The sequence below is a fragment of the Psittacula echo genome (assembly GCF_963264785.1).
Source record: "Psittacula echo genome assembly, chromosome: 4".
NCBI classification, from domain to species: domain Eukaryota; kingdom Metazoa; phylum Chordata; class Aves; order Psittaciformes; family Psittacidae; genus Psittacula; species Psittacula echo.
This window is the reverse complement of record NC_137738.1, coordinates 52,465,166-52,480,349: the sequence shown is the minus strand read 5'-3', so window position 1 is coordinate 52,480,349 and position 15,184 is coordinate 52,465,166.

The window sequence follows — 15,184 nt, the reverse complement described above, 5'->3', positions numbered from 1 at the left end:
TTTTTACACATTGCTTATTTACACTAGTTTTCTACCCAGTCATTCTGGAACAGTTGTAGAGGTGTCATTTATGAGCTTTTCCAAGCACTTATCAAATGCACCACAGGTAGCATTAGATGCATAGACTTTCTGTAGGCTGGAGGGCCATCATATAGTACAAATTTTAGCTTTGTTAAGTTCTGATGTGATTTTATTGTTGACTAAGTAGCCTGAAAACAGAAACAATTTTGGGATGCTCAGCTCCTTGCAATTTTAAGCAGCTTTTTTATTTAATTCCGAAACTTCAGCAAGGATTTGCATAGTGTCCCTACAGGATATTAAGATAGTGTTAAGGCTCGATTCTCAATCTTTCATCATTCTGAGAGGGTTTTTTTTCTCCTCCATCTTTTGCCGGAACAGATGTCAATTCCAAAGGCGAAATACCTAGTTGGCTTGTTACCACAGAGTAATTATTATTTGGTAGCTGGAGGTGGCGCTCTCTGTCCATAGATTTCTGCTTCGACCACGTTAGCTGCTGCCCAATGCCAGGCTGAAATTACACTTCCATTTGTTTAAGGAATACAGCTGGGGAAAGGGGAATGCCTTACACTCTTGGCACGATAGTATGAAAATCGTCTCTACAAGTGCCAAATGACTGGGGAGAGGCCCATGAACTGCTCATGAGGTGGATCTTAATCAGCTTGTGGTTTTTGTAATGCAACGCCAACAGTAACACATGGGATTTTGAAAATTTTTGTGTTCTGCCAACATGGACACTGCGAACCTTGTGTAGGCAAAATATCTCCACAAAAAGTAATTAATTGATTGGGTTCATTTGTTACTGTCTGGCAGGGAGGGAGGACGGAGGGAGGAAGGGGGAGGAAATAAAAAGGTGGCATAGTTCCCTGGATATAGCAAAATGATTTCGTATCAGAGGCTCAAGAGGCAGCAACAACAGCCCTGAAGGCCTTCTTAAGAGCAAAAAGATTGAAAAGCATCTGCCAGACACTGTAAGATCAGTTTAGTTCTCCAGACCGTCTTATACCTTCCTTTACCTGTGGTGATACTAGCAATGATGTAGGAGTACCTAGTAAAAATCTGTTGCCAGAATCCTCGGCAGTGGTACAGAGAAGATCAAACAAGCAAACCACTGGAGTGACAGGCATGTGTGTGCTGTGTGCCTCTCTACTGTCTGCCACACACAGATGCTGGACTGTGTGTCCCGGTGCCCAGGGAGCTCCATCAGCCCTACAAAGACTGTCCAAGCAGATGAGAGGCACTGCACACTGATGTTTATGCCAAGGGCTGGACATTGTCTGCTTACGCTTCCGCTATGGCTCAAGCAGGAAAGGCCATAGAAAGCAGGTTAACATTTATAGAGTTATTTATGGGCTTGTTATTGTCTGTAAATATTCACAGAATCATAGAATGGTTTGGGTTGGAAGGGACCTTACAGCTCATCTAGTTCCAACCCCTCTACCATGGGCAGGGATGCCTTCCACTAGAGCAGGTTGCTCAAAGCCCCATCCAACCTGGCCTTGAACACTGACAGGGATGGGGCAGCCACAGCTTCTCTTGGCAACCTGTTCCAGTGTCACCACCCTCACATTAAAGAATTCCTTCTTTATACCTAATCTCTAATCTGCCCTCTTTCAGTTTCAAGCCATTACCCCTTGTTCTATCCCTACATGCCCTTGTAAAAAGTCCCTCTTCAGATTTCTTACAGCCTCCCTTCAAATACTAGAAAATTGCTTTATCTTCAGGCTGAACAACCCCAAATCTCTCAGCCTGTCTTCACAAGATTGGTGCTCCAGCCCTCTGATCATCTTTGATGGCCCTCTTCAGGACTCGCTCCAACAGGTCCACATCCTTTGTATGTTGGGGGCCCCAGAGCTGGACACAGTACTCCAGGTGTGGTTTCATGAGAGCGAACTATTTGCCAAATCCAGCCTAGGAGTAAGAGAACAACACTTAATTTGTGCTGGCCTTTCACACTCATCTGACCACAGTGTTTCAGGAGGATTCAGCCTTTGGGTTTGTCTGCAGGAATGCAGACACCTGTGTTTCACTGTAGGAGTGATGGCTGTCAACAGGCTTTGTAGGGTTTCAGCTCCAAGCTTGTGCATGGGAACTGATTAATGCAGTTAAATGCACGTGCCTGTAAACTGTCTGGGCTTCCCTTGCATGGCTGTCGTTAAGGGGTGCTGCTGTGAAGGCTGGTAGACACAACCAGTGGTGATAGTCTGTCTGTTGATACTTATATCCTCAGGAGCAATTCTGGTGTTACAGTGTCAGAAAACCTGCTGAATCTTAGAGGCTGTGTTTGGGGTCACCCAGCTGCCTTTTTCTGGATGTCAGCATGAAGCAATCTCAGTACATAAACTGTCAGTCGTCTGCAGAGCAACCCAGTGGGCTGTTTTCTCTCCTGTGATCTCGAACATCAGGTGCAGCTGTAATCCGTGATAAACCCGCAGATGTGCAATGTGGAGGGAGGAGCACTGCTCCATTTGCCTTTTCCCAGCTGTGGTGCAGCAGCCCCGCAGGGCACCAGAGCCACTGCATCAGAAAAGGTGAACAAAAAGGAAATGAGGAGATCATTTCAGTCTTTGTTGAAATGTGTCTGAACATTTGTGGAAGTTATATCAAAAGGATAAGGAGAAAGTACACTTATGGTAGCTTTCCGATAGTCGGCAATATCTGACCAGAGTAGCGCTGTTCAGGGCAGATAACCTCTGGGATGGCTACCAAAAAGAAAAATGTTCTTCTCGCTGCTGTTGCATAATATCTTGAGCTTTCTGTTATTAACAAGAGGTTCTATATCAAAGCCCTTAGGATTAGCCTACCTAAACCTACAAAATGAAGAAAAAGTGGTCTTCTCTTGCTTGTGTAACAGATCTGTGGAGCCAGGAGTAGAAATTTAAAATGCAACATTTAAAAAAGGAAAAAAAAAAGTCAATTTAAGAGCAAATCAATCTTACATGAGCAGAACATTTCTAATGTAAAAAGGCAGATGAATTAGAGGATTAGGTCACAGTGCCCGATTAACATCATTTGATCTTCTGTTATTGAAAAGCCACTGGGCTTCTCAGAGAATGGAAGCATTCAAACTTTAAATGAAACCACAAGCCTAGCTTAGAAGAAAAAAACCTGTTAAAATGAAAACAACTTGCCTTGCTTCAGTAATTGTTGGTTTCTCTCTGCTGCTGGGAGATGCATCCAAATCAGGATTTAGAAACTCCTCACATTTTGATACAACAAAGGGGCTGCAAAACTGAATGAGGGCGTCTTAGGCACTACCTGGGAAAGGATTACATCATGCGGCACTCGCCTTGCTCTGGCATATCATATTTATTTCTGGTTTAGAAGTGGAAGAAAGGCACTCAAAGATGTGTTGATCTGTTTGGTGTTTATCTTCTTCATAACATGTTCACTGTCGGTTTTGCCTTTTTAACATTTGTGGGGGGAGGAGGAGACAAAGAAATGACCCTGGACAACAAGACCCACTCAGGATCTGAGAAGTACCCACTGAAGACATTTGATAAGAAAGCAAGAGAGGAAGGGAGTTCTAGTTGTTATTTTTTAAGAACAATATTTGTTTTAACTTGAATGACTAATGCACACTTTTAATTAAGAAAACTTTTGTTAAAATTTTAACCCTTGCTCGGAAGCCTCCAAGCAAAATCATAACAGATCAGTCTTCATCTTCTGGAACTTTCTAAGGTAAAGCAAGAAGGAAGGAACTTTTTGATGATATAGTTAAGCCCTTTGACCCTAAAACCACCAAAACCAACAGTAAACCCCACATAAAAAAAAAAAAGTCATCTGGCTACCTCATATCTTTTCTATTAAAAATTTTATACTGTTTTCACTTACTGAACTTAAATGAGTTTTGCAGAGATTTTAACAGTCCCCTGCCACTGTCAACACTTAGTAAAGTAAATTGCAAGCAGACAGAAAATAAAGATTTTTTTTTTTCCTATCTCTAATGACCTGATGATCAGTTTGCTTAAAGGGTTTTGCTGTTAATACTTTGGGAAGTATTAACCAGTATTCACAAGCAGTCTTCTTTTTTATTATTATTTGGGGAAATGCTCATTTAAAATTCACGATGCTATTTTTGGTCACAGTGTTCTTTCAGTTGCTATATGTGAAGAAAAGCAGTGTTTTAAAATATGGAAAAGCAGTGAATATTCTTTTTGTTCCCCTCCAGCCATGCTTTTAGGCACTGCGCATTCGTGTAGCAAGCACTCGGTCTACTGCATTTTCAGCGGTCTCCCAAATGCCAGCCAAGTCAGACCCTGCTTAGCTTCCGAAATCAGATGTGATTGGGCATGTAACAATGTAAAGAAAAGTAAACCCTGAAAGAGTCTCTGAATTAGAACGTTTTTGGTTTTTTTCTGACATGCAAGAAATAACAAAATGGAAGTCTTATCACAGCTCTGCTTCCTTTTGAATGCCCCCACCCACCCTTATTACTGTGAGCAGTGTTTTCTCAAAATAAAGGCACACTGATTTGTTTGTTATTTTAGGCTCTGAGAAGAAGGTCAGGCTGGAACGCTGTCCAAATATACACTGCTCGTCCCATTAAGGACCTATAAGTATACTTATCTCCCTCCATTGCAAACCAGTTCACTGCCTTCCAGAGAGAGCTCATGGTGCTATATAACTGTGTATCACTTTATGGCCGTTATGTGCTCGCGCGTCCTTGCAGGATCTGAGGCGGCTTCATTCCCTTTGGCTCTCACCCAGGTGGAGATGCACGTAATGAGCTGCATCAGCCTCACGCTCCCCCACTGCTCAGCTATTATTTTTCTGGCTGATGACACAGCTCTGAAGCCCCCTTCCCCTCTGCCACCCTGCGTGGCAGCTGCAGCTGGGCGGCCTGATTTGTGCTCTGCCAGCCCCTACAGGGGCTGCAGCCCTGAGGCCGCAGGGCTCTGCTCCAGGGACCGCAAAGAGACTGCTCAAGGCAGGACCCACAACCACAGCTGGGGGCTGTGCTCCCTTCTCTCTCGTGTGACCCACACAGCTCCTGAGCTAATGAAAATAAATAAAATACAATAAATCTGCTTGCTATTTTTTGTCCAAATACTTGAGCTCTTCAGACATCCCTGAACAAAACACACCAGCTATTGGCATGCTCTTGCTAATCCACGGGAACCTTTTGCACGGGCCTCTGCTTTCTAACCTGAGATTGACTTTAATTATCCATTGTTTTGTCTTCCTCCCTGTGAGCCTCTTGCAGAATGCATTGTGCCACCCAGCATATTAGTCAATCATCACAGTTTACGGGGTGCTGTACTTTACATCTTGGCTTCAGTGTCACTCATGTGCACCAAGTGGAGACAGCAAGCAGTTTTAAGATGCTGGGTAGATTTAAGCATGCTAGGGCCTGTCCGTCCCTGTAGTAAATAGCTTTGCTGACATTTAAGCTGCACATGGCTTGATGCTAGGTCAAACAAAAATGTCACACTATAATCACTTTTTAAATAGCTGTTTCCGGCTCAGTTAGTACTGTATAGTTCCAGAAGAGAAAGCACTTACAAGCTGACAGACAGAAAGAGGAACTGTCTGTATAGCATGTTTGCCTAATCCCATCCCTGCCCTTGCCTGTCAGGCTTGGAGGCTTTGTTTGTTTAAAAAAAATAAAAACTGCATATACAATTTAATGCCAATAGGCAGACTCTAAAAAAAATCATGAATAAGTTCTGGGGAGAGCCCTTTGATGTAGCTGTGAGGAGGTGGGGTAGCCTAGGGGGGACCCTGCCCTCAGCAGCATTTGAGCAGATACTGCGTCTAGGGGCACTGTGCTGCTGAGATGGTATTGCTAGGAGGAGACATGGAGGTAAAATTCGCATGAGCTTTGACAGCTGAAAATGTGAGAGTTTTCACAGTCCCTGATACCACTCCTTAAATTAGTGCCTACCTCTGAACCAGCCTGTGGAGGACATGGAGCCTCAGGGAAGACATGCAAGACTACCTTCCTCTGTCAGCCACCTCAGTTCGAAGTGTGATCGTTGCCATGGGGTTTCACTGGGCCTCTGGCATCCTGCCCTGCCTGAGGCAGGCTCTAGCATTCCCACAGGGCTCAGCGATGGCTTGCTACAGGCACAGCAGTAGTCCCTGGGGGCCTGGTCCTCCAGCCCCATGGGCAGTACCTCAGAGAACCCTGTGGTGAGGCTGAGGCGTGTAGGTAGCCTTCCTCCCCACAGCCCAAAAATAGATGGAGGGAATATCTGCAGCCCGCCACTTGAAGGCACGTCCAAGGTAGCTCCTTCTCCCCGCTTTCCCAAAGTTGGCTATGTGTGAAATGCTGCCCACTTGCAGCTTTTGTCTTTTGTCCCACAAGACCTCCTGGGGTTATGAGCAGTGTGTTTTGTGGCAATGGATGGCAGTATTCAGAAGGTGCAGGTGAAGTTTTCCACTGCAGAACAGTTGTAGAAGGCAAAGCATGAGAGATCTACAAAGACGCGTGACAGTGCATGATCTTTTGCCTAGGAAGAGCAGTGCTGGGGGATCCATGGAAACCCCTGGGGGGATAAAACAGTCTTGTCATCAGCAGTTCAGCAGGAAAAGAGAAACCAGCCTTTCTTGACTTCCATTGTAACCTTTTTCTTCCTAATTTGATCTCTGTTTCTATTATTTCTAACAAGCTGGGAGGCTGAGAAGGTGCTATAGATGTGACTGGCACCATGAGAGTCAAGCCCAAGCCTTGAACACCCTTTGCTGCTTCATGGAAGCTGCTGACCCCGGCATGTAGGTCTTACTTGTAAGTCATTTCCTTTCCTGATTAGGTCAGAATGGTGGCACCAACCTGAGTGTGTCAACATGGGGATTTCCTGCTATGTTGATTTTCCTCGGTATTCTGAAACAAGGTGCATGCTGTACTTTTTAAGTTGAAAAGCAAGTTTGTTCCTGTAGAGATGTATTTCCAAGCTGCATTTAGACAGTAAGCAGTAAATCTTCACACATTCCTCATTTCACATCATAGTTAAAAGCGGGTGGTGGCTACTGTCTAACCACATAATAATGAACATGATAGATAAGCAAAACTCTTCCACATGCAGACTGTAGAAGATAAGCTTTTGCCAAACTATGGGGCACTGTGAAGGGGGAGATGGAAAAAATATTATAGCTTCCAAGAGGTAGGGCAAGATAATCTTTTGTTTACAACTACCCGACATTTCTTAACCTAGAACTAACCTTTGTTACAACTCAAATTTGTAGCAGCAAATTCTTTTCTTTTAGGCACAGTTTAACATCCGGAAATGACTGCACTCTTCCTCAACTACTAATGTGGTTGCAGTTGCATGCAAGCTCAACAACTAAAGTGGTTGCAGTTGCATGCAAGCTTCGGGGAGCCACTTGAGGCTGGTGGAGAGTTCATCCTGGCTAGGAAATGGGAAAGGAAGAAACAGAGAGATGGAGTAAATACAGTGCACGGTAGATTTCTGAAAAATGGCAATGTATTCAAAGTCCCACCACTGCTCCTTGTTTTAGGCCATCTGCCACTACAAAGAATGGAACGGGAATGGAGGAGCCAACTGTGGGTGAGCGTTCCTGAGAAAGCATAAGAAATGGCATGCACTGGAAAACAAATGCTGTGATTTGTGATCTTATCCATAATCCCTGGCCAAGATGACTCAGACTGGGGAAAAAGAAAGTCCCCACTGGTGGTTCAGGTACAGACTTTGTAAATATGGGTTTATACTTCGTGTTGTGGAGTTCTTTCTTATACAAAGCACAGTGTGGAGTAGGAATGGGCACTGGCAATTTTACCTGTAAAATTTACATGTTACCTGTAAAATCACGTAAACTCATCGTGCATGCCATGGTGAACCATTAGTGAAATCCAGTATTTAGAGCTGTAAGCTATCCTCATTGTTTTGTCTGCTCATCATCAAATAAAGACTTAGAGAACTCAGGCAAGAGAAAATTTTCTTTAGTCTTACAGCATTTAAAATGCATTAAGGCATTCAGCTGAAAGACACATTTTAGGAAGTCAGAATTTAATAACTGAATATTATTTAAACTCTGACAATTATCTTTATTTTTTTCTTGTTAAATATACTTCACTTTCTGTTGTGCAGCACATCCACAATATTCAATAGTATGTGATTAGTAGACACATTCTTGCAACATCGCACATCATTCTTGTTAACGAAGTTCACAGAATCATGGAATAGTTGGGCTTGGAAGGGACCTCTGGAGTTCATTTGGTCCAACCCCCCTTCTCAAAGAAGGGTCAGCTAAGGCAGGTTGCCCAGGACCATGTCTACATGGCTTTTGATTGTCCCCAAGGATGGAGACTCCACAACCTCGCTTTATCATCCTCAGTGACAAAATATCATTCCTTTATGCCACCTTTAAGAAGAGAGGAACTTCCCATTAGCTGCAAAAGTAAAAGACACTAGAATGAGAACTAGAGATGTTAACACTTCCACTTTTCCTTTGCTGACTCCATATTTTTTAGTTATAGGTAAAAATTTATGCAAGGATTTTTATGAAGTGCCTCTTTATACCCACAATTTTACTGTTTCTTCGCGAATGGACCATAAATCCTCAAATTTTTTTAAAGCCAAGACCCGCAGCCGTGCACCATTGAGATTCCCAAGGATTTTTCAGTATTGCAAATTGTCTTCTGAAGAACTGCTGTTTTTCATATCCTGTATTTTTCGTATGGGAAATCTAATATGGTAATTATCAACCTGAATCTAATATGGTAATACCAACCTGAATTCCTGCTGTGCAGAAAAGTACTCATTTTAACTTACCTGCCTTTTAAACTAAGGTTCTTTAGGTAAGAAAAACATGCAGACACTAACTTCCCCAACCCCCCCCCCAAAAAAAAAAACCCACTCCAAACCCAACACACATCATAGAATCATAGAATAGTTAGGGTTGGAAAGAACCTTAAGATCATCTATTTCCAGCCCCCCTGCCATGGGCAGGGACACCCCACACTAAACCATGCCACCCAAGGCCTCGTCCAACCTGGCCTTGGACACCGCCAAGGATGGAGCATTCACAACTTCCCTGGGGAACCCATTCCAGTGCCTCACCACCCTCTCAGTAAAGAATTTCTTCCTTAGATCCAATCTAAACTTCCCCTGTTTTAAGTTTGAACCCATTACCCCTTGTCCTGTCACTACAGTCCCTAATGAAGAGTCCATCCCCAGCATCCTTGTAGGCCCCCTTCAGATACTGGAAGGCTGCTATGAGGTCTCCATGCAGCCTTCTCTTCTCCAGGCTGAGCAGCCCCAACTTTCTCAGCCTCTTCATATGGGAGGTGCTCCAGTCCCCTGATCATCCTCGTGGCCCTCCTCTGGGCTTGTTCCAACAGTTCCATGTCCTTTTTATGTTGAGGACACCAGAACTGCACACAATACTCCAAGTGAAGTCTCACAAGAGCAGAGTAGAGGGGCAGGATCACCTCCTTCAACCTGCTGGTCACGCTCCTCTTGATGCAGCCCAGGATGCGGTTGGCTTTCTGGGCTGCGAGCGCACACTGCAGCCGGCTCATGTTCACTTTCTCATCAACCAACACCTCCAAGTCCTTCTCTGCAGGGCTGCTCTGAATCTCTTCTTTGCCCACCCTGTAGCCGTGCCTGGGAATCAACTTAATTCAAACACTTAGTCTTGAACATATTTTTTATTTCAATGCAAATTTACAATCAATTTACAGGTTGTGTGGGCATACTTAAATAGAAGATGAGCTTTATTGTGAAATGTGTATCTCAGGCTTTTGACCAAGTACATTGGCAGATATTAGATGTGCCTTCCTAGGTGCAGTTGTGTTTCTGCTCTGTGAGAATATGTATTTTGGTTTTTATTGTTTTGCTAAGAGTAATATTAGTAAATGTTTTCATAAGTAGAGCAGCAAGATCCCTGTCAGAGATCTCTCTGAGTGTGAAAGTGGCACAGCATGCATTCAGAGGCTCAAGAAGGCATTTCAAGACTGCTGGTAGTTGCAATATCCCAGTGCAAAGCACCCTGATAAACTGCTGTGCAAAAGTGTTCCATTGCAGGGCACTGACAGGTTGGTGTGGCAACATTCAGAAGATGACAGCAGTGCTTCAGCGATGATTCAATGTGAAAAGTATTCACCACTTTTTGGCTATTTGGAGGGACATTCCAAATAATGCTACAAAACAGTCACGTTATAAAATTGTTGGGGTGATATTTGTAATTGTCTTGGATAACACAGTTGGCTGACCTTTGTAAACTAGTTACTGTGCAATTCACAATTCACAATAAAACCAACCCCAATAAAATGTCTGTATATTGGCTTCTTTGTTTAGCTGCTCATTTTTTGGTTACTAGGTTTGATTTTTACAAAGCTTGTCGGTAGCATTCTGGCTGTCTCAAAGTTTTGAATTTTTAATCTTTTTTCTACTATGTGAACATTTCAATCAAACCGAATATGACACCTTAAAGAGGTGCAGATGGCTGCCGAGCTGGAGAGGACTGGCTGTCTGAATTAACTGGTAGAAAGGGAAGTCTTCTACTTTCTGACTGAAGTTCGGCTCTGCTAATTTAGTAATGACTTTTTTTCTTAGCCTCACTTCATGGCTCAACATTGTGTACCTTCTCTGGTGTGGATTGCAAGTCTACTAATGGTAAGCATTTTTTTAAATTATGGGGTTTTTTTGCTATTCTAAGGGGCAACTCTAAATCCTCTCAAAAATCCCTGATTTCACAAGAATTTGGGATATTTTTATTAATTTTTTTTACACTGGGATGTCAGTTATTCATAGCTGTTATTTGACTTCCTCTTGCGTACATTGTGGTATAAAAAGGAAAAAAATTATAAGCATGTGCAGTAAGCATGTGCAGAAAGGTTATTTTGCATGATCTAATATTTATTTTCTTTTTTTTTTTGGATTTTCAATTTCATTTTTTCCCCTGAATTTCTTTTTTTTTTCCAGTTTCTTTTTCTTTCATTTTTTTCCCGATGTTTTTCCCAATTTTATTGCAATTTCCTGTTCCCTCATAACTTTGCTCCTAGCAGCTATGTTATAAGGTAAGTGGTTTAGATAGATGCTATTCTGAAAGGAAAAAGTGTTCCACTTAAGAAAATCTTGTTGGCACAGGAAAAAATATTTGTCTCACCCTTCCCCATTCCTACATCAGGAATGTTTTAGTGTCCAAACTAGAAAGCTAAAGTACTATCAAGCAATAATATTTTGGGTAATTGAATTTGGGGTTTTGCGAGGGTTTCTTATGGTCATTGGATGGTAATTAAAGGCTGGCCTTGGATTTTAACTTCTCATTTTTGAAATATGAACTCTTCTTTTACACACATTGATCGGACATTTCTTTTATTGTTGCCAATGGCCAAGATATTCAGTTTATAATTGAATTACACTTTTAGATATAAAGTTACAGCTCCATTTCATGCAACTTTTTGCTTTGAATTTGTGACTTACCACATATTTAAAGGGAAGACCTTCTACAAGAAAGACTGCCGTGAGATCCCGTATTTCCTTGCTGCGAAGTGCTTGCACAGCACTGTGCATCCTCCCTGCTGAAAGCCCGTTACTCTTCAGGGAGTCCTCAGACACAGGGAAATGTTTTCTTCACCTTTGGATGCAGCTGTGTGATGCAGGGTGTATTGTACCAAATACAGGGGTTTTGTATCAGTTTGAACTTTATTCTGCTCTTTTCTTTTTCTGTTTTCTGCTCGGGAACATTTCATTAAACCTTTCTGTTGGCTTCTTGGCTGTGATATTCCTGAAACAAGTAGATATTTCATGACCTGAAAAACATGGAAATGTGAGTTTCAGTGAACAGTTGGAAACAGTGCCTCCAAATCCTTGTTTGCAGGTGTTTTTCAGCCACCCAGCAGAGCACAGAAAATGCGACAGTCACGATCAGCGATGAACACAGCTCAGATGTAGGCTGGGAAATACTCACAGCTTGTCTTAGACAATTTCCTGGCCAAAAAAATATTCTGGAAAAGAGGTTATGAGTAATTTTTAATAACAAATATTTTTGTTAACACAACAACAGGGAAAGACAAATGTGTAACTTTTAAAGTACGCTCATTGGAAATCGTTAAAAATTAATCAAACTTGTCAAAAATAGCCTGTGAAAATAATTATGAAGAGCACTTATTTTGGGAATGGTGTTCACTGCTCCAGTATCAGATAGTTTAAAGAAAATGTTGTAAAGAAGGATTCCAAGCCATAATCTTCAGGATGCTTACAGTCCCACTGGAGTTGTGCAAGTTTAATTCGGTGCTACTCTGTTATTATACCCAATGTATTTTTCACAAATGAAATAAAGCATTTAAATCTTTCATCCAAAGCATTGCCACATAATTTATTTTACTGATAGGATGCTTCTATTTAAATTTCTTCCTCATTCATTGCTTAAACATTTTTATGTTCCAGAGAGGACAGACGCTGGGAGCATGTGCTATTCATTGCTGCTATAACTGGGTATGATAACAGGGAAAAATATTTATCTTCAAATCAGCAGAGTACTCTGGACAAATCAGGGATTTGTTTGCATTTTTTAACTAAAATAGGAGTATTAGGTCATTCCAAAATTAAAAAACATCTTGATTTTTTTTTTCCTCAGTTTTATCTCTATTTTTTCATCTAAAACTACTTGCCAAATTTGCCATAAATTCTTGCATAGTTTCAACATGTGTCTGCTTCTCCTGACAGATAAACTGCGTAGGTAAAATATGACTCGCTCTAAAGCTATAATTTGCATATTACAAATGTATCTGTTGCTTAAACATCAGCAATGATTAAAATTATAGTCAATTTATCACTCAGTCCTATGACACAAACCCATGTTATCTTTTTAAGGAAGAATATAGAGGTAGATGTTCTGCTGTTGTCTTTTGCATCACTCATTGCTGCTGCTTGATAACAAATTTTAATTATGGAGACAGTCTCTCAGACTCTGCTAGTAATTAATGGCTGTAACTTGCGTGTGCCTTTGTAAAGCCCACAGTGTGCCTGCAGATAAACAACTAATTAACACTTTTATACATGTGAAATGCATTTCCAATTATTGCTATCATCAACCCCTTGTTCTTCACATGCATTTTGCCCAGGCATTAGGGATGCCTCATGGCTTACCAAACCAGATAGCCTTGTCTTTCTCCCACCATCATTCAGAAAGGGTTTAATGCAAGTCAGACTGCTGAGCTGCTGTACCTGCCCTCACGCTGCTGTGCTGGTGGGAGAAGGCTTTTGAAGGATAGAATAAGCTTTTCATACAAAACCAGGGAATTATAAAGAGTGTTTGGGCATGAATAGCGGTAGCAGTTTATAATCAGATGTAACACTACCAGAGTCTGTACTGGTGTTAAGAGTCTGTAGAAGTATCCCAGGTCGCTAAAAGGAAAAAATGTGACCAGCAGTATCCAGTGTGTATGAGCACAAACTAGGAAATCCAGAGGAATCTGTAACACAGTGTATTACAAGCAGCACAGAGGTGCAAACTAGTCCTGTGACCTGCTTATCTGCAGAAAGCTGGGACTGGATCCAGCCACTTTGATCCTCCAAGAAAGGAGGGAATGCAGCATCATGTACAGCTAATTTGGTAGAGTTCACTAAGAGTACAGCTCCAGTCCTAACGTGGGCTGAATGGTGTGACCCCCCTGCTGTGCAGGGAGAGCTGCCTGCCTGCCTGAAGCATGATACTTCTCTTTGATAGCCAAGTGCCTTTCCACAGGGTGGAGTTTTTGTCTTTAGGGTTGCTTTAAGAAAAAAATAAATGCCTTGCTCTTCTTTTTCTCCGAAGAGGGACCCACCTTTTAAGCACAGTAGTCCTCTGTTTCCACCAACCTATTTGGAAATCTTTACAACATCCCATTAGAGCCACTGCAACTTCAATGCTTAATTTCTCAAAGGCACAGCAAGTATGGAACATATTACCTTACTGGGGAAAATCCTGACTTGGATTATTGCTTTGGCATTTTCCAAGTGGTCTTCTCACACTGTACACCAAACTGCCTCACAGGGTATTAAATTACATAACCAGCAAGCAGAAAGACCTCAGTAAGATCCACCTTCAGCCAAGAATAACTTCATGTTACTGTCAGTTAATTAGTGGTGGTATTCATTAACTGAGGAAGTGAGAGCCAGGAAGCCATCCTTTATTCTTTGTAGCTGGTGTCATGGCACGCCACAAAAGCCATCTAACCAGTCACTGGCAGCTGGCTGAAGAGAGGTTAGATATCTCCAGGGTTCTGTTCCTCTGGCGCATGAGTGGGGCATGAGGCACACACATGGGCATTCTTGCATGCACACCTTGTGCATGGTCACACTTGGGTTTGTCATCCCATCTTCCTCCAAGCATGGCCTGAGCAGCTATCACCTTAAGATGTGCACCGCTCTGACCTTAAACCTTAACCCTGTGTAATCTGATGGGGGTGGTTCCTCGTTGCTGCAGGTTGGTGCCCTCTAAATTCAGGCTGGTATGTCTAGACACACACAGAGCACATTAATATGGCATCAGGCAAACCCAGTCAGGCTGTTTGCTGCCTCTCTGTGGGCCATCCAAGGAGCCTTTCTGGGAACATGACTCAGTCCATATTCTGACGTGAAGGCATCTCTGCTTGTGCAGGCTTGACAGCTGGATAGTTAGATAAGGCGAGTTAGTGTCTGGCTTTAATTCCTGCAAGCCTAAGTGACAAACTGGGATGCAAGCCGATGGAGAGCTAGAAGAGCAGCATACAGTTTCTTGTGCTCCATAGGGAAAAGACCACACTGCCTGTCTAGCTGGAAATGCTGGGTGGGCACTGCTGGCAGCATGCAGAGGGTCCTGTGCTGCTCACTGTCACACGGACGGTACAGCCAGTGCCCAGCGCTGCCCTTCTAGCCGGAGGCATCCTTCCCCTGCAAATTGAACTGGAGCTGAGGCATTAGGAGGATTTTTATCCTTGTGAAAGCCAGGCAGAGGGCATGGCAGGGATGTGTGTGAGCCTGAACGTAGCTGTCAGTCTTAAGGTCTCATAGATATGCAGATGTGCTCTGATGGACTTCTCCCTGAATGCTAGCATTCTTGGTCTTTCTGCTCCTTCCCAACTTTTGACACCTCTCTGACAGCCTACAGGGCTCTTTGGTATCACTCCTTATTCCATTCAGAGTTCACCCACCTCTCTTAACCCCCTTTACTCTGTCAGCAGCCTTCCTCACCCTCCCACAGACAGCAAACACCCCGTTAACATGAAAAATGCCTT